The following is a 19128-nucleotide window of genomic DNA, read 5'->3' as shown; positions in this document are numbered from 1 at the left end:
ACACTACGAGGTGCTGTTTCTCCCTTCAGCATTGAGAGGCTGCAAGTTGCTTGATATCTTGGCCCTCCCTGTGTGCACTTTCTATGCAGTCTCCAAAATTAATCATTCCTTCGTTTATTATTATGATCTATGGATCGGGGTAGTTAGTTATAAAATACTTGGAGTTCCTCACGTTTTGATGTTTGTTTTCAATGTTATTCTTCGTTATTATGTTGTTCTCGTTACTTCCTGTTCTACTTCTTAAGATAATAGAGTTTTTTCTCTCACTGCTGAGTCAACGGAATACTGGGGATCTAAGATGGATTCCAGCCTCTACAGGAAGTGACATCATTTAGTCCTGCCTCCCTGAGTATAGGTTGGAAATCCTCAGATCACTTGCAAGAGGTTCAGTTGGATCCATTCCTCAGGCCATAAATGCAGAGCCACACAACAATGAGAATGAAGCGGGTGATACAGATGGAAAAGGTCTCCACTGAAGTCTGAATCGTTGAGGCCATGAAGGTTATCCTCCAATGAGATAAGGATTCCTTGGCATTTATCATGAGGGAAAAGAAGCAGATGAATTCAAACGCAGATGAGGTACTTGCCTGTTTCCCCCTGTAAATGGAGATCCTCCATCACAAAGAGAAATGGTCCAAAGAATATCCAAGTTTGACGCTTTGCACAAGAGAGAGGATGAGATGAGCACATGCTAAGCTCTGGGATGTATGGTACCTTTTGCGGTAACAGTTGCTAATTAAAGAATTAATTAACAGCAAACAGGAGCTGATTAAAAAACAGCTTCCATAATACACTGCTAACAATTAATAAAAAAAATGGTGAATGAGCAGCAACAGAGATTAGTTAATATGCAATTCATCTTCAAGATGAGAAAGGAATGTCAGAATTCAGAACAGGCAGTGTCTAGCGTCCCGGGGGCCATGTGCCAATACAAAATCTCTGATGGTGGGGATGGGGAAGTCTCAAAATGTGGGGCAGTTCCAACCACGGGAAGCTATTCATGAACAAGTAAACACTGCAGCCCCTGACCTGCAGGGCCCAGGCTAACACAGCCTTGTCAGATCTTGTTGGATAACCCTGATTCATACTTGGAGGGGAGACCGCCAAGGAAGTCCAGGGTCACTCTGCAATGGCAGGCAATGGCAAACCATTTCTGACCCTCTCTTGCCTTGAACACTCTTACGGGGCCAGCATAAACCAGATGCGATTTGACAGGGCTTTCCACCACCACCACCACCAAACTCTGCAGAGACCAGAGAGATGCTTCCTGAGTTCTTCTGCAGCAGTCCTGCCCCAGTGAGGTGGGTTAGTTCCTTGCTCATGAGAACAGAATCCTTTGGGGAAAGAGAAAGGGAACACTAGGAAGTGGGTGTGGTGGTGTCCATGAGCACCAAGCGGGGGATCACTGCAGTACTTAGACGGGCAATTGGACTGATTTGTCCCAAAGCAGCTTCTTATATTCAGCCTATCATGTCAGGCCAACATGATCAGCCCTGCCAGTTCTGGGTTGGGCTCCTACTTTCGGCAACACCCAGATTTTCAGATCTGAAACAAGGGGCGTTTCCCCACTCCCCAGGATCCCCCCTGCAGCATCCCTGGCGCGCGCCCAGGCGTCCAAGGTGCCGTTTACAAGAGCGCCAGGGATGCCGCGCGCTGAGGGGGCGCGACAGCGGCAGCGTCAGGGCGGCTGCACTGTCGCCGCCCCTGTCATGGGGAGTGCCGGGGGACCCCGCGCTACTTGAGGAGAGTAGCGCGGGGCTTAAGGTAAGTGGGGAAAGGCCCTAGAAGGGAACCAGGCTTGATCTAGAGAAGAAAACATTGGATTTGTACCCTATTTTTCCTCTACCTTTAAGGAGTCTCAAAGTGGCTTATAGTCACAATCTCTTCCTCACCCCATAACAGACCCTTTGTGAGGTGGGTGGGTGGGTGGGTGGGGGGAGGACTGGGAAAGTTCTGAGAGAACTGGCCCAAGGTCACCCAGCAGGCTTCCTGTGGAGGAGGGGGGAAAACAAACCCACCACACTTAACCACTGTGCCACGCTGACTTCTCGTCAACTGTTGCTTGGGAAATTCCTGGATATTTGGGGGTGAATCTAGGGAGAGAGGAGTTTGGGGAAGGGATTGACTTTCATGGGGTATACTGCTAAAGAGATCCTCTTCCAAAATCAGCCATTTTGTCCAGAGCAACGGCCTTGTACAGTGGCAATCCTATTAAACATGCTGCGTTGTGTCACTCCAGGGGCGTACGGCTCAGGGGGACATATGGGGTCAAATATCTCCAGGCTGTGGCCAATTAGTCATGTGGAGGGTGGAAAATTACCCCCCTCTTCCCCTGATGATCTGGTGGGGGAGGGCAGCTGCCCATATGGGGGGTGGGTGGGAGGGGAATGTGGAAAACTCAGATTTTGCACAGCGCTACATTTTCCTTAGATACGCTTCTGTGCTACTCCCAAACGACCTGGGAGTTGGTCACAATACGGCTTCCCACCCTGTTCTATTCCTTCCAAGTACAACACCACTCCGTCACCGCCAACATTTCTATTGCTTCCCAGGTGCTCTTGGGGCAGACCTTCAAAGAAACCTTCCGAATTAAACTCAAGGAAGCAGACAATTCACCTGCAGAATATAATGTTCAGCAAATCGTCTGGCTGCATTTTCATGTGGCATGATATCAGCTGGGTGCTCTTCGTGGGTTAAGCCATAAGCTGATTAAAATGGTTTATGACAATGTGGCAGATTCCAAGGAAAGCATATTACTTAAACATGTGTGAACATTGGTATGGATAGTCATGCCGCCTCTCTTCAAAGGCTGTCTCTTTGCAAAGAGATAAATGGCGTCTCTGTACCGTTTTACCCCCGTGAATTCGCCACATGATAGCAGGAGGCCTGTGCTGATCTTTTCCTATTATTGGGAAAAATCTCTCCCCCCTCCCCGTTTTATTAGCAGTCTCTCGCCTCCCCCAGGCACAGAGCTAAACAGAGTGAAAAAAGAAAATTAAAGGAACGTACCTTTTATATCACCAGCTTGTCCTTGTCGTTTTGTCTATACATCTTCCTGGAGGCAATTATACGACCCACATCCTTAACGGTGTTGGGTACTGGAAGGGAGAAATGCTAACCTTGGATGCAAATAACAGCAGTGACTACCCAGCCATGCACATGTGGATGAAATATTTGCATGTTTGGGTCTCATTTATCTGTTGTTTCTTACACCCTCCCTCCTTTAATTAGATTGCAAACAACTGGCGGGGGGGGGGGGAGAGCGAAAAGGGACCTCTCCTTTTATTTGCTACTGATAGCCCGTTGGCCTTGTGATCCAAGGAATTATCTTTTGTGCGTTGTACGTCCCATTTCAATGTATTTATCTAACGGCCCCTTGAAAGACCCTTCCGCACATGCAGAATGATGCACTTTTAATCCACTTTCACAATTGGTTCTGAAATTGTTTGCAAGTGGATTTTGCTATTCCGCTCAGTAAACTCCAGCTGCAAAGTGGATTGAAAGTGCATTATTCTGCATGTGCGGAAGGGACCCTAGTATCTCACCAACTTCTTTAAAAGCCTTCCCATATCCCCTTTGGGATCTTGCAGTCACATCACTTCCATGGGAGGGACTGTGGCTCAGTGGTACAGTCTCTGCTTTGCATGCAGGAAATCTCTGGGTCCAGTCTGCAGCATCTTCAGATAAAGGGATAAAGCAGAGGATGATGCCTTCCAGGTTTGTTCTAGAAGAAGAGCTGCTGTCCATCAGGGGAGACCCAATGGGCCATGATAGACCAGTGATTTGACTAAGGCTGCTTTGTGTGTTTCCTGGGAAACAATTATTGGTCCTGTCTGCTAAGAGTATTTTGGGGTGGAGCCATGGCTCAATGGTAGAGCAACTGCTTTGAATGCAGGAGGTCTCAGGTTCGACAGTGAAGTAAATATATCTGCCTGAGACCTTGGAGAGATGCTGCCAGTAGTGGCTTTACCAGGCCACTACTGGTTTGACTCAATATAGACTTCTCTATCAGAGTAGACAGTACTGGCTTTACTAGGCCAAGGGTTTGATTCAGTATAAGGCATCTGTATGGTTGTTCATTTGTTCCCTCTAAAAACCTAGCTGCATATGGGATCAAATTGTTCCCAATAATTTTGACAGAACATTTTTAATATATATAACAATTCCTTTCTCACATTAGAAAAATACTGCCTGAGTCTCTCCCACTATCACACATCGCTGAAGGTTCTTCTCAGCCATCTGTACATTAAACTGTCCAATCAAACAAACCAGAATTCTTTGCTTCTGGCCTGTCAAAGTATGAAGGTTGATTTGAAATTTTACTCACACCGTGAATGATATTCATGGCTGCATCTTATTCAAATGAAGCAACTTCTGCTTAAGAAGTATGGAGAAGACAGCAAAAGAAGAGCTTTTCCATAGCCTTTGGTGTCTGATAAAGTGATTGATGAAAGCTGCTACAGGAATAAAGAAGAAGAAGAAGAAGAAGAAGAAGAAGAAGAAGAAGAAGAAGAAGAAGAAGAAGAAGAAGAAGAAGAAGAAGAAGAAGAAGAAGAAGAAGAAGAAGAAGAAGAAGAAGAAGAAGAATTTGGATTTATACTTCACTTTTCTCAACTGTAAGGTGTCTTGAAGCACCTTACAAAATTCTTCCCTTTCGCTCCCCACAACAGACACTTTGTCAGGTAGGTGGGGCTGAAAAAGTTTTGCGAGAATTGTAACTAACCCAAAGTCACCCAGCAGGCTATGTGTTTAGGAGTTGGGAAATAAACCCGGTTCAACGGTTTAGATTCCGCTGCTCATTTGGAAGTGTGGGGAATCAAACTTGGTTCTCCACATTAAAGTTTATTGCTCTTAACTACTCTACCATGCTGGTACCACTAGATTTGCTTGGAGGGAGGGGGCCATGTTATAGCCTGATGATATCAGATCTAGGAAGCTAACCATAATCAGTACTAAGAAGGGAGATCACCGAAGAAGACCCTGCAGAGGAAGGCAACGGCCAGCCACCTCTGCTTCTTACTTGCCTTGAAAGCCCTTTGCTGGGGTTGCCATAAATTTGCTGTGACTTGGCACCCTTTACACACTCTCTCTCTCTCTCTCTCTCTCTCTCTCTCTCTCACGATTTGGCCTTCATTTCTGTTCATGTGTATTTGCACGTTTGTTCACCAGATGCCTCTTCTGCTCCGCACTGAATGCTTCCGTGTCCAGAGCTCTCAAGAAGGGGGCTGAAAGCTGAAGAACTTTTAATACAGGTTTTTAAATACATGCCTACAATTCCCCTGAAGGCAATCTGTGGACAATATTTTAATAGACACAGGTAGCATAAAATAGGCTCTGCCCCAGGAAAATATCGGTTGCATAACCTCCACATTTCACGAACCTGGTGTTCGGGTTCGGTATGATCGACTGCCTTTCAACGCTCCTCTCCTGGCGGAGGGCCCACTTCCAACTGGAGAGGCTGGGTTGGTCTCCACTTGCGTGAAGTGCCTGCAGGAAATGACGGGAGCAGAGAGCCAAAGAATCACGCTCTCTTATCACCTCCTCGCACCCCTCCCAGTTTGCCCAGAGGGCCTGTGACATTCTAGTGACTCCTTTCTCTGTCAAGACCCTCTGGCACTGTTGGCGCTAAAAATAATGTGAGGAAATTTTACTCTGTTCCCTTCAACGTACCTGCAATTTGAGAGGAAAAGAGGAAGAATGGGGAAGAATCACAACAAGGAAGAAGAAAACTGTGATAAGTGGCCCTTGGATTCCTGATGCCTGAGGGCGCATATGTTTTATTTATTATTGAGGTTACGTTATAGCCCACCTTTCTCACTGAAACTCTTGCTGGCTTGCAAGGCGCAAACAGGGCAATCAGACAGTGTGAGACGACGAATGAGCAATGCCATTGGACCCGGATTGCAGAATTAGAGTCGAGTCAAATAAGAAACTATCTATGGCAGGCCCTCAGCCCAACTTGGTCAGGAATGGGCAGGGTAAAAATCGAATCAATTAATCAATTAAACACAGAAAGTGGATCACATGATAAAATCAGTGGACAGAAAAACCCTAATAATGACCTATGGTATAAGTTCCCTCCTGGGCTGTTGATTCTGCTACACCTCTAAGAACTTTTTGGAAAAGGTCCGTGTGAACACTGGCATATCTATGGGGGCACAGGGGTCGTTTGAACCAGGCACCATGTGGTACATTTTGGCCCCCCACTCCACTCCACTCCCTCCTGCCAACAACCCAGCTGAACTTTCTACCCCCTGCCAAATTCCGCCTGCTACCCCTACTGCTGCACCGTGACTTGCCAGGTGGCCCGAGCCAGCCACACACTCCTTTTTGGAGCAGCTGTGGGGAAGGAAGGCCAAATGGTGGGGCTTTTCTCTCCAGGCAGCAGGAGTGGTTCCAATCACCATTCCCAGGGTAGGTCATGCATTTGGCTGGGTGTGCAATGAAAAGACCGGCCCTAGCAGCTACTCACCAGCCCTCCTCCCTTGGGACACCCTTAGGAGGAGGAATAACAACAACAACAACAACAACAACAACAACAACAACAACAACAACAATGCTGGGCGCCATCCCAAAAACACAAGGGCAGCACTTGAAACATCTTCGAATTGACAAAATTAACATCTGTCAAATTCAGAAGGCAGCCCTGCTGGGATCCGCACGAATACTACGCCGATACATTACAACTTCCTAGGCTTCTGGGTGAGGCTCGAATTGTAATGAAGGCCAACAACCAGCTAAAGATCTGGCAGCTGTGAAATCTACAATGATGATGATGATGATGATGATGATGATGTAGAAGAAGAACAAGAAGAACAAGAAGAACAAGAAGAAGTTTGGATTTATACCCCACCTTTCTCTCCTGTAAGGAGACTCAAGGTGGCTTACAAGCTCCTTTCCCTTCCTCCCCCCACAACAGACACCTTGTGAGGTAGGTGGGGCTGAGAGAGTTCTGAGAGAACTGTGACTAGCCCAAGGTCACTCAGCAGGATTGTAGGAGTCTGGTTCACCACTCAGGTGGAGGGGTGGGGAATCAAACCTGGTTTTCCAGATTAGAATCCATCTGCTCTTAACCACTACACCATGCTGGCAAAGTCAGGCTTAGAATGTCCTTGCTGATTCACCCAGGACAGCTGGCAGTGAAAGGCCCCAGCTTCCTTGGTAAGCCTTGCCAGTCGAAAGAGGGGGTGGGCTGCTGAACTTGCCCTGCTACTCCCTGCAACTGCAAAAAAAAGGAGTAAAAGTTTTGTTGGGTGTGTTTTTTGTCAGGGTGGTGGTGGGCAGCAGAGAGAGTTGGTGGGAGTAGCAGGAGTTTGGTGGGGGCTGGGCGTGGCATCCAGGGCTTGCTCTGGGTGCCACTTTGTGGTGGTACCCCATTGCTTGTGAACATTTCTGAACATCCCCCTCTCCCTGCACACCTGTGGCCAACTCCCTCATCCACCCTTTCAGATTGCTGAACCTTGATTTCTCCCAGCCATGTGTGCTTGTCTACTTTTGAATCTTGCTATGCTGCTGCACTTTTCACCAGAAGATCAGATTGCAACAAAGAAGACACATGCTAAATGCTGAAGTAGCGAAAGGCACTTTGGGAAAGTGGTCAGCCCTACCTGCAAGTCGCCATTTCCTCCAAAACAGCTTTTTGAACCGGGACCGACTAGTCGACTGGCCATCCGTTTCCTTTCTACGGTCTGTTTACTAACACAGTGAAAGGAAGTGAGTACAGAATGACTGTTTTTACGAGCACTGTTGGCAAAACGTCTAAACAGAAGCTGTAATTCACCAGGGACAGGTAGCAGAGAAAAGGAAACATCCCTGCCAAATGTGGGCTGTTTGCAGTTGGGGAAGTAGGATTTCATCGCCCTTTACAGCCACCGAGCACGGCGATGAGCCAATCACGGCCTTAGTCATAGTTCTCTACGGGAAATTGCTAGCAGGACTTGGATGTGTTTGAGCATGGCGTGAATCTGTGTTGATTGCCCAAACCACTTTAGGAAATAACTCTTTTCCTGTTACTTTTGTATGTCGTACTCAGATTTCAGCCGTACCACAGCTCAGGTCAAAAGTAACAAATCGGGATGCCAGAAAGCAAAGGAACAGAATTCTTACATAATTTTTTTTTTTTGCAACAGAGACACAGATGGGAAGTCTATTACTAGCTATTTTGAAGATACTACATCTGTGTTACCAATGATTATGTAAATGCCCAGATTTTATTGCTATCATCCTTCCTTTCAACATACTTGCCTTTCACAAATCTGAGCTAATCAGCAGTTTTGTCCGTCCACATTTCCATGCGTTTCAGCAAATAAAACGCCGTCGGCAATTTACCATTCACAGTAAATAAGTAGGCACGAAACAAACGGCACATTCATAAGGGAAGCAGACACCGCTAAAGTGAATTGTTTTGCGCTCCGTCGGGAAGAGTTGGCCTGGGCTTCAAGAAAGAAAAGGCTGGCTCAAGTTAATGGCACGTTGGAGCGACGCATGGGAGAAGCTGACGTTTTATCTCTTCGGGGCTTCCAAAGCCAAGCGGGCTCTTTGGTTTTTGCAAGGCGTGAGAGAGCTGAGGCAGGTGCAGGCAAAGAACCGTGGCTTCTCAGTGGTATAAACGAAGAGGTCTAACCAGGTTCATAACTCAGTGGCTCTGGAAGCTGGTGAGCATAGCATAGAACCAGTGGTGGGATCCCAAAATTTTAGTAACAGGTTCCCAGGGTGGTGGGATTCAAACAGTGGCGTAGCGCCAATGGGGCTGGGTGGGGCACGACGAGGGCATGGCCGGGCATTCCAGGGGTCGGGCATTGCTGGGCGGGGCTGTGGCAAGGACGCAGCCGCTGCACCGGTCCTTGGGTGGGAAACGAATGCACGCAGGCGCAGGCTGCCACGCACGCCGGTGCACCTCCTCCTAGACTGCTTCCAGTTCTGCGCGCTACTGCTGAGAGGAGGGGCGTAACTAAGGCAAAAATCACGTGGCAAAATCACCAATTAGTAACCCCCTCTCGGCACACACAAATAATTAGTAACCTACTCTCAGGAACCTGTGAGAACCTGCTGGATCCCACCTCTGCATAGAACTGCGTGTTATGAAAACCAGGGCTGCCGGCAAAGGCAAACAGTCCCATTTGGAGTCCTGTCTTTCCCTTTTGTAACATCAAGTCCAACCTCTTTCCCATTCTGTTCCCTCCCCCCCCCCCACCTCCCACTTTTTGATGCTCCATTTCACGGACACGTGACATGTCTCATTTGGAGAGGGAGCCACGTATGGGACCTCCGCCAGGCATATTGTCGGTATCAGAGAAGAAGTGAAGAGCTTGGATTCATACCCCACTTTTCTCAGCCGTAAGGAGTCTCAAAGCTGCTTTCCCTTCACCTCCCCAAAACAAACAGCTTGTGGAGCTGAGAAAGATCTAAGAGGTCTGTGACTAGCCCAAGGTCAGCCAGCAGGAGTGTAGGAGTGCAGAAACAAATTCATTTTTCCAGATAAGAGTTGGCCACTCATGTGGAGGAGTGGGGAATCAAACCCAGTTTTCCAGATTAGAGTCCACTGCTCTTAACCACTACACCTCAGAGGAGCCTTTGGAGAGAGAAGGGAGCTCAGTGGAGAGGTTATCATAGAGTTGGAAGAGACCCCAAGGGCCATCAAGTTCCCCTGTTATGCCTCTCTAAGCTCTTATTTCTCCAATATTCAGTGGTGTACCCTACAAAGCAGCCATTTTCTCCAGGGAAACTGATCTCTGCAGTTTGGAGTTCAGTTGCAATTTCGGGAGATCGCCAGGCCCTATCTAGTGGGTGGCAATGCTAGCTGGAATCCAAAGACTGCCGCCTTGAAGACACTGGGAAGACCTGCTCGCAGATCTGCCTGGGGCTTCACCTGTTTCAAGCCTAACAAAGTGGTCTGTGCTCAAGCCACGATCTGTCTGGTAGTCTTTAAGGCAACAAATTGGATCTTTGTTATTTTGGTCACAATAGATTGACACGGCTAGGGTACACCTGTCATATTATTGGATGCTATAGATGGGTTTCCAGCGTGACGTTTGGTTCTACTGAACCCCCCTTGATTAAACCCCCCTGAATTCTACAACTTCCAGATACTAAAAAAAAAAAATGCAATCTTCCATAAAGTGTTGCTGGTGTTTCTTTGTGGGCTACGGTTCTACAGTGCTGATCAATCAGTGTTCGTTTTTTCCCCTTCTCCCCCCTCCATCTCATTAGAGGGTGAATCACTGTGCCGCCATTTCCATTTCCATGAAACGACGTTCCCCTGACCCTTCAGTAGCTGCATAACCAAAACTTTCAAAGCAAAATTACTGACGTTAAATGGCATAATTTGTCTCCTCGGTACTCATTACGTACACGCCTTGGGATGGTAGTTGGAATGAAAGATGATGTTTAATCTGTCACTAAATTACATACGTATCTGCTTTGAGTGCTTATTAAGCCTTAAGCAAATCAATACCTGATTGCATTTTAATCAAGAATAGATAAGAAGAGAAATCCCATAATATGTTTAAGCACTTAAAACAACCCTTCCGAAGCATTATCGAAGTTTAAGCTCATGATGGAAATGTACTGATAAAAGCCCGCGCGTGGCAATCAGCACTTTCCTCGGTGCTATAATGGATAATAAGCAGGAAGTAGATGTTTTAGGGGCTGGGCATTTCCCCCCTCGCTCCCGACTTCGGGGCGGACAGTCTCAAAATAAAAGCCAGCTGCAACAATTTAGCGCTCCTGATAATGGCTGATCTGTAATAAAGCAAATCCATTTTAGGCCTGTTCTCAGTGAAATGAGAAGTCTGTGCACCTTGTCGCTTCAGAGGGTGGATGGACGAGCCTCCTTGTGAGAAACAAATCTCTGTGTAGAAAAAACTGGGGATGCAAGGCTGATGGCGAGTTGTTCCAAAGAAGAAGAAGAAGTGGTGTTTGGATTTATATCCCACCTTTCTCTCCTGTAAGGAGACTCAAGGTGGCTTACAAGCTCATTTCCCTTCCTCTCCCCACAACAGACACCTTGTGAGGTAGGTGGGGCTGAGAGAGTTCCAAAGAACTGTGACTGACTAGTCCAAGGTCACCCAGCAGGAATGTCGGAGTGTGGAAACACATCTGGTTCACCAGGTAAGAGCCTTCCACTCAGGGGGAGGAGCGTGGGAATCAAACCTGGTTTTCCAGATTAGAATACAGTTGCTCTTAACCACTACACTACACTAGCTATTGGAATGGGTTTTGTTGCAGTTGTTGCTGGTTACTGTTATTGCCAGGTGTCCTTTCTTTCATCTTCTTCATATGGGCAGTTGTCTCCTCCATTATCTGGTGAAGGAAGTTTTGACTCTTGAAAGCTTATATCAAATCTTACTGGTCTCCACGGAGCTATTAAGCTTGAAGCTATCTCATGTGTTACAGATCAACATCTGAAACTGTCTCCTCCATTAGACTTGGTTGACAAAGCCACATTGATCTATGCTTTTGGAACCTCTAGACTAGAGTAGTGTTATCAAATATGGTATGGAGTGGCCCTTGAAGATGACATGAGAACCAGTGTGTTGTAGTGGTTAAGAGCAGGTGGACTCTATTCTGGAGAACTCGGTTTGATTCCCCACTCCTCCACATGAGCAGTGGACTCTTACCTGGTGAATTGAATTGGTTTCTCCACTCCTACCTGGTGACCTTGGGCTACTCACTGTTCTTCAGAATTCTTTCAGCCCCACCTGCCTCACAAGGTGTCTGTTGTGGAGAAAGGAATGGAAAGGAGCTTGTAAGCCACCTTGAGTCTCCTTGCAGGATATAAATCCAAACTCCTCCTTCTCTTCTTCTTCTTCTTCTTCTTCTTCTTCTTCTTCTTCTTCTTCTTCTTCTTCTTCTTCTTCTTCTTGGTTTGGAATATAGCAACCTGTCTGTTGGCTAGGAATAACTGGAATTCTGTCATTCATCTCTCACACACACACACACACACACACACACACACACACACACACACACACACACACACACACACACACACACACACACACACACACACACACACACACACACACACACACACACACACACACACACACACACACACACACACACACACGAACTGCTTATTTAGCCCAGTCACAGTCAGGTATGTGAATGGAGCAATAGAAGAAGAATGTGTTTGCTGGGGAGCTGGATAAGATGTTCTTGGCTCATCATGTAGTAAGTGGAAACCATGCATGAATAAAGCCAGTTGCTATATGGGGGAAGGTAAAATTAGTGTGACTGGTGTTATTATTGCAAACATACTGCAGGTCTACATTTTTGAAGCCTGTTTTCTGTGGTGTCCAGTTTGTGCAACAGGACTGCATTGGAAGGATCCAGGACTTTCTGTTTGTGAATGTAGCCCCACAGAACCCACATAGGCAGAAGTTATGCTACGTTCATATTATACCAATATTCAGGCACTTCCGCAGAGAAAGGCCTTTCCCAACATCTGCTTCTTGAAGACCTAAGACGTGGAACTTTCTTGATAGAATCTGCCAATGATCCATACCCTACTGGAGCCATACCCCAGTGCCCTCCTCCACCCGCTCGGCCCATATGTCCTTAATCGGCCTCTGCATTCAGCAGAGGCCAATTTGCTGGTGGTCCCTGGCCCCTCAATGATGTCGCTGGCCTCCACCCAGGCCAGAGCTTTTACAGCTCTGGCCCCTGCCTGGTGGAACGCTCTCCCTCCAGCTGTGCGAGCCCTGCGGGATCTTAATGAGTTCCGCAGGGCCTGCAAGACCGAGCTGTTCCACCGGGCCTTTGGGGAGGCTGGCCGCTGATGCCCCCCCATAACATTGGTGGATTCTGCCGCCCCCTTGTTAGGGTTAAACTAGGTAACACCCTCCCCCCCTCTTTTAGGGGATTTGATAGTAGGTTGCCATCGGTTGTACTTGGTATTTGGAAGCTGCACTTTAATGGGGTTTGGTTTTAATGTGCATAGAGCCATAATTATTATTTAATTAATTTCGGTATTTATTGATTTTACTCTGTGTTCTATTTGTGTATCTTGTTGTTCACCACCCTGAGCCCTCCGGGGGAGGGCGGTATACAAGTATAACAACAACAACAACAACAACAACAACAACAACAACAACAACAACAACAACAACAACCAGCCCCCAGAGCAAGCTCAATTTTTTTAAAAAAATATCCACTCAAAAGAGCCATTCTGGTGCAGTGGTTAGAGCATTGGAGTAGCATCTGAGAGACCCAGGTTTGAATCCCCATCCTGCCCTGGAAGCTTGCTGGAGGTGACCTTGGGCCAGTCACACCCTCAGCCTAATCCACCTCACAAGATAAACTGGAGGAGAAGAGATTAATGTAAGCTGCATTGCATTCCCATTGAGGAGGTAAGTATAACGGAGGTAACTGATTTTAATAAATCTCCACAGGACAAATATATTTAAATAGCTACAATGGAAGAGAGTGGGTTTGTGAGCAAGGAACCAGCTCCTTCCAGAGCCAACTGAGTCCTACTTCTTTCTGGCACTGGGGACCCAGGAGCAATTATAATTACAATGTATCTCTCAGTAAACAAACAAACAAACCAAACTTTATGGCAATGGTCCCATTAGTTTAGTATCCCACAAGTATACTTCAGCTTAATTACAACACATTTGAACAGTAATACTGACATCTCCGTCTCCCTCTAAACACCATTAGCTGTGTCAATAAACTCTCCTTCTGCAAGCAAACTAGCCAAATAAGATTCGCTCTGAACCAAACACCTTTGGGGATGAAAAAAAAAGCATTTCTGGCTTTTTAACCTGTCATTCAAACATCAACACGAAATTTATCGTAGTTTGCCAATGAAACGCAGAAATAATAAAATAGTTCTAGACGGAAAAACAAGTGATGTTTTACAAGCTGAAGGCCCTGGCTCTGAACCAAGCTCTCACATTTTTTACCCCCTCCTATGTTTATTCAGATGGCCTGGGAAATCATTGGCTGCGAACCATCCTTCCATCACCGATTCATAACACAGTATCAGGAGGACGGTTCTGCATAAAGTATGTCGGCTGTAGGGTGGGGAAACTCTGGTTGGGGAAATTCCTGGAGATTTGAAGACAGAGCTTAAGAAGTTTAGATTTCGGGTAAAACCGGCCCCTTATTTATTTTTTTCCAGAGAACTAAAATCAAAGGAGGATGTTTTCATTGGCGCGAAGCAACACCCTGCCATCTACTGTCTTAGAGGGTAGATTAGGCTGAACAGCCGTCCCGCTTTTGGCGGGACAGTCCCGCCTTCGCACAATTTGTCCCGCGTCCCGCGGGTTCTTTCCATTTTCCCGATTTTTGGGAGGCTGCCGCACTGCCTTCCGGGGCGCAAGGCAGTGTGGCAGCCTCCCGCGTGCACGGCCGCAGGAGCACGGCCTTCTGGGGCGCTGCTGTTTCCCGCCCTGTGACAGGGCGGGAAATGGCAGCGCCCCAGAAGGCAGTGTGCTCCTGCGGCTGTGCACATGCGCATGCGCATGCATGCATGCGCGCAGCTGCCTACCCCTGTCCCAGGTTCACAAGGTGACCATCTGGTCACCTTAGGGTAGATTCAAGAAAATCCCCCATGAACAGAGGCTCTGTGGTTGCTCCTTGGAAGAAGTCGATTCGCTAGAATGTTAAGTTGCTTAAGTGCTCTATATGACAAGCTTAGAGAAGAAATCCTGGGGCCTACTTTGACTGAAGGGGCTGGAAAAGACAATAAATGGAAACTGAGCTTATTTGCTGTTGGGGAAGGACAAAAGAGTTTCCAGAGATGAGAGGGTGCAGCTTGGAAAGGCTGTGACTTCATATCCGGGTGACACTCTAGAATTTCTCTGAATCTCTATGGTAAAGACCTGCAGCCACAATGGAGTTCACTTCCCAGCCATTTGTTCTCCCTCTCACTTTCTTGAGGGCAGGGAATCAGGGCTTAGGGTGGACAAATGTCAAGCTCAGTAAATGTGCTTTCAGTGGTGGCAAACCTTTGGCACTCCAGATATTATAGACTACAATTCCCATCAGCCCCTGCCAGCATGACCAATTGGCCATGCTGGCAGGGGGCTGATGGGAATTGTAGTCCATAACATCTGGAGTGTCAAAGGTTCACCACCACGGGTTAAATGAACGGGTTATAGTAAAACATGGAAGAGTCCTGCTTGTTGTGTGGTTCTCACATCATGTTGAAATCTACTTTCCTGGGCCTTCCATCGTGTGGTAACTGCATAAGAATGAGGCATCCCAGAACATTCTTCCGTTTCCAGAACATCTCAGAACATTCTTCTTCTGAGGAGCAGCAGTGGCGTAGGAGGTTAAGAGCTCGTGTATCTAATCTGGAGGAACCGGGTTTGATTCCCAGCTCTGCCGCCTGAGCTGTGGAGGCTTATCTGGGGAATTCAGATTAGCCTGTACACTCCCACACACGACAGCTGGGTGACCTTGGGCTAGTCACAGCTTCTTGGAGCTCTCTCAGCCCCACCCACCTCACAGCGTGTTTGTTGTGAGGGGGGGAAGGGCAAGGAGATTGTCAGCCCCTTTGAGTCTCCTGCAGGAGGGAAAGGGGGGATATAAATCCAAACTCTTCTTCTTCTTCTTCCAACATGTAGTGAAAGTAGCAGGTTTGGGATCGAGAGGATTTCCATTACGAGGGGAAATATTTTCTCCTTCAAAAGAGGCAGCTCGTACGTTGCTACAAGAGGAGACTGCAGTTGCTCACCTGTAGGAATACAGACAGATGCGGTGAGCGGTATTCAGTGTTCATCAGAAGAGAAATGGAAATCAGACATATTTGAAAGATGAGCCTCCAGACATTTACATTAGAAACATACTGAAGGAGTCTGGCTCCCGGAGCCTTTGCAAGTACTTCAGAGTTATCTGCTTTCTGAGAACATCTGTTTTTGCAAGTCGTCTAGGTGGAATTTAATTTTGATGCAATGAAAGCCGGGAGAGTTGGGGAGGATCTGTTGCTTTGCAGATTTGCAGGAGAGCCCGCTGCTTCATACCAAGTGGGCCGCCTCAGTGTTCAGGCTGACTTGTTTTTGAACAAGGAGAAAATGATGCCTCCATGCTTTTAACCGGTAGTTCATTAGGGTTACCTGCAGTGGGGCCAGAGACATTGCGTGCAAAGTCATTTCTTTCTTCAGTCCCTTTGCTCTGGTTGCTTATATGGAAAATGCCATGAACTCTAGGGCCCTTTCTGCACGGGCAGAATATGGCGGCCTGGGGACGGCAAAAACGCCGTCCCCAGGCCGCCATTCTCACAGGGGGTGCAGCTGCTGCGCAGTTGCGCCGCCCTCGCGCCGCCCGACCGGCGCGAAGCCGGCGTTTCCAAACCACGCTTCCCCAGCGTGGTTTTTTGGAAACTCCGGCTTGGAGCCACTGCCGTGTGAACTGGGTTTGATTCCCTACTCCTCCACACACAGGTGAACCAGATGTGTTTCTGCACTCCTACATTCCTGCTGGGTGACCTTGGGCTAGTCACAGTTCTCTCAGAACTCTCTCAGCCCCACCTGCCTCGCAAGGTGTCTGTTGTGGGGAGAGGAAGGGAAAGGAGCTTGCAAGCCACCTTGAGCCTCCTTACAGGAGAGAAAGGTGGGGTATAAATCCAAACTCTTCTTTTCCTTCTCTTATAACTCACTGAGGTGTCTCCCCTCTCCGAACACCATCCTCCCTATGCTCTTTCCCCCAAATCTCCAGGAAGTTCCCACCTGAAGTTAGCAACCCTAGGTAGATCATCTGCTTGGCAAACTAAAATCCCCGGTTCAATTCCCAGCATCTCCAGTTAAAACTATCAGAAATATAGATGATGTGGAAGACCACTGTCTAAAACCCCGCAAAGGAGTTTTATTTATTTATTTATTTATTTAGGCTTTTATACCGCCCCATCCCCGAAGGGCTCTGGGCGGTGTACAGCATATAAAATGACAATATAAAACAGTTAAACATTTAAAAGCAGCGATAAAACTAGAAATTTAGTTTACACAGTCTCAATGAATGAAGATATAATTAATATGTGATTGGCGCCCAGTATTCCGCATTTAAAATTCCCTCTCCCCTGGAAAGGGAGGCATGGCGAGTCTCGTTAGGTGGTATGTGGCCAAGATGTCAGGGCCACAGGAAGGAGGAGGGGGCACCATTAGCGGCCGGTTTCTCCAAAGGCCCGGGGGAACAGCTCCGTCTTACAGGCCCTGCAGAACTCCCCGAGGTCCTGCAGGGCCCGGACAGCTGGCGGTAGAGCGTTCCACCAGGCCGGGGCCAGGGCTGTAAAGGCCCTGGCCCGTGTGGAGGCCAGCCGCATCACTGAAGGGCCAGGGACCACTAATAGATTGGCCTCCCCCGACCGGAGAGGCCGTGCAGAGACATATGGGGTGATGCAGTCCCGAAGATACGACGGTCCCAGGCCATCTGATTAGACTATATTGTCCTTGATATACCAAGGGTGAAATTCAGGGTAATGCAGCTTCATGAGTGTCAAGATGTTTTTTTTTCCACCACGAATCTCGGCCCACTTGGAATTCTGTGGGGCAGCCTACATGCCAGGGAAGGAGGAGGGGAATCATTTGCCACATATTCCCAACAACGATCCTTGCTGAGTTCCAAATAACAGATTTCTTTTTCTCTGGTAACAGCAGTCCGGAGGAGACTTGGATCGATACATCACTACAGGTGGCTACTGGGCTATTGTGTATTCAGCTGCAATTGGAGGCAAACTACAGTGCTCATCAAATGAGGTTATTGGATTGAGAACTGACTGAGTGATGAGCACGCGGCCATGGAAAAGCACAGGCCTGGGAGCCCTCGGCTCTCTTGTCTGCAGCACCATTATTACTTTTCCAGAAAGTCATTAGCATTTCCAAGTCTGGAGAGTACAAATGCAAGCAGATGGGAATAATGCCCATCTACGTCAGGCGGCATGACTTGTGATATGTGGAGCTGAATTCTACTGATCAGTTCTGCATTATGGCCCAGCGGGGCCACCACCTCTCTCTCTCTCTCTCTCTCTCTCTCTCTCTCTCACACACACACACACACACACACACACACACACACACACACACACACACACACACACACACACACACACACACACACACACACACACACACACACACACACAGAATGATGCACTTTCAGTCCACTTTCAATGCACTTTGGCTGTATTTTACTGTGTGGAATAGCAAAATCCACTTTCCAACAGTTTTGAAAATGAATTGCTTCCGCATGTGTGGAAGGGGCCACGGTGTACAAAACAGCCTCTGCTTTGCATGCAGAAGGTCCCGGGTTCAATCCTCGGCATCTCCAAAGACCAGGTAGGAATTGATGTGAAGGAGGAAGAGGAGATTTTGGATGTATACCCAGTTTTCTCAACTGTAAGGGGTCTCAAAGAAGCTTGCAAAGTCCCTCCCTTCCTCCGCCCACAACAGGCACCTTGTGAGGTACTGAGGCTCAGAGAGTACTGAGAGAACTGGCCACCCAGCAGGCTTCATGTGGAGGAGTGGGGAAACAAACCTGGTTCAGCAGATTAGAATTTGTTGTTCTTAACCATTACACACACATACACACACACACACACACACACACACACACACACACACACACACACACACACACACACACACACGGCTCTTGTGAAAGACATCTGGCTCTCGTGAAAGCCTGGAATTCTGGAGAGTTGCTACCAGTCTGAGTTGATAATACTGACCTTGATTCGATATAAGCAACATTGCCTACGAACCCAAAGCATCTACCCCCAGACAAACCTGGTCTGTTGCTTCTTTCTGACTTGTTAGAGCTGGGTACCTCTGTTGCAGCTTTACAATAGGATCATTCAGTTGTTCCCAGTGAGGAGACTCAGCAGAATTATGTATGCTCTGAGGGCACTGCCCATTGCCTCTCTGGATGAGTCTGAGTTCTGGGCAGCCCTCCCTCTCCCAATTATGTTGCACATTCAAGACAGAGGCTCATTCCGCACTTGCAGAATAATGCACTTTCAAACTGCTTTCAGTGCTCTTTGAAGCTGTGCGGAATAGCAAAATCCACTTGCAAACAGTTGTGAAAGTGGTTTGAAAATGCATTATTTTGCGTGTGCGGAAGGGGCCATAGACTCATGCTGAAACATAGGAGTCTCCTCTGAGAGTGGGCAGTTCTTTCCTTCTC

The sequence above is a fragment of the Sphaerodactylus townsendi genome, linkage group LG14, assembly GCF_021028975.2.
Source record: "Sphaerodactylus townsendi isolate TG3544 linkage group LG14, MPM_Stown_v2.3, whole genome shotgun sequence".
In the NCBI taxonomy this organism is placed as follows: domain Eukaryota; kingdom Metazoa; phylum Chordata; class Lepidosauria; order Squamata; family Sphaerodactylidae; genus Sphaerodactylus; species Sphaerodactylus townsendi.
The sequence above is the reverse complement of the archived record's forward strand: the minus strand, read 5'-3'. Positions refer to the sequence as shown.